This window comes from Austrofundulus limnaeus, unplaced genomic scaffold (genome assembly GCF_001266775.1).
Source record: "Austrofundulus limnaeus strain Quisiro unplaced genomic scaffold, Austrofundulus_limnaeus-1.0 Scaffold194, whole genome shotgun sequence".
NCBI classification, from domain to species: Eukaryota; Metazoa; Chordata; class Actinopteri; order Cyprinodontiformes; family Rivulidae; genus Austrofundulus; species Austrofundulus limnaeus.
This window is the reverse complement of record NW_013952596.1, coordinates 1-269: the sequence shown is the minus strand read 5'-3', so window position 1 is coordinate 269 and position 269 is coordinate 1.

The window sequence follows — 269 nt, the reverse complement described above, 5'->3', positions numbered from 1 at the left end:
TCCTCCTGTCCTCATACATGTCCTCTTGTCCTGTCCTCATACATGTCCTCTTGTCCTGTCCTCACGTCCTCATACATGTCCTCACGTCCTCATGCATGTCCTCACGTCCTCATGCATGTCCTCACGTCCTCATGCATGTCCTCACGTCCTCATGCATGTCCTCACGTCCCCCTGTCCTCATACACGTCCCCCTGTCCTCATACACGTCCCCCTGTCCTCATACACGTCCCCCTGTCCTCACGTCCCCCTGTCCTCATGTCCTCCTGTCC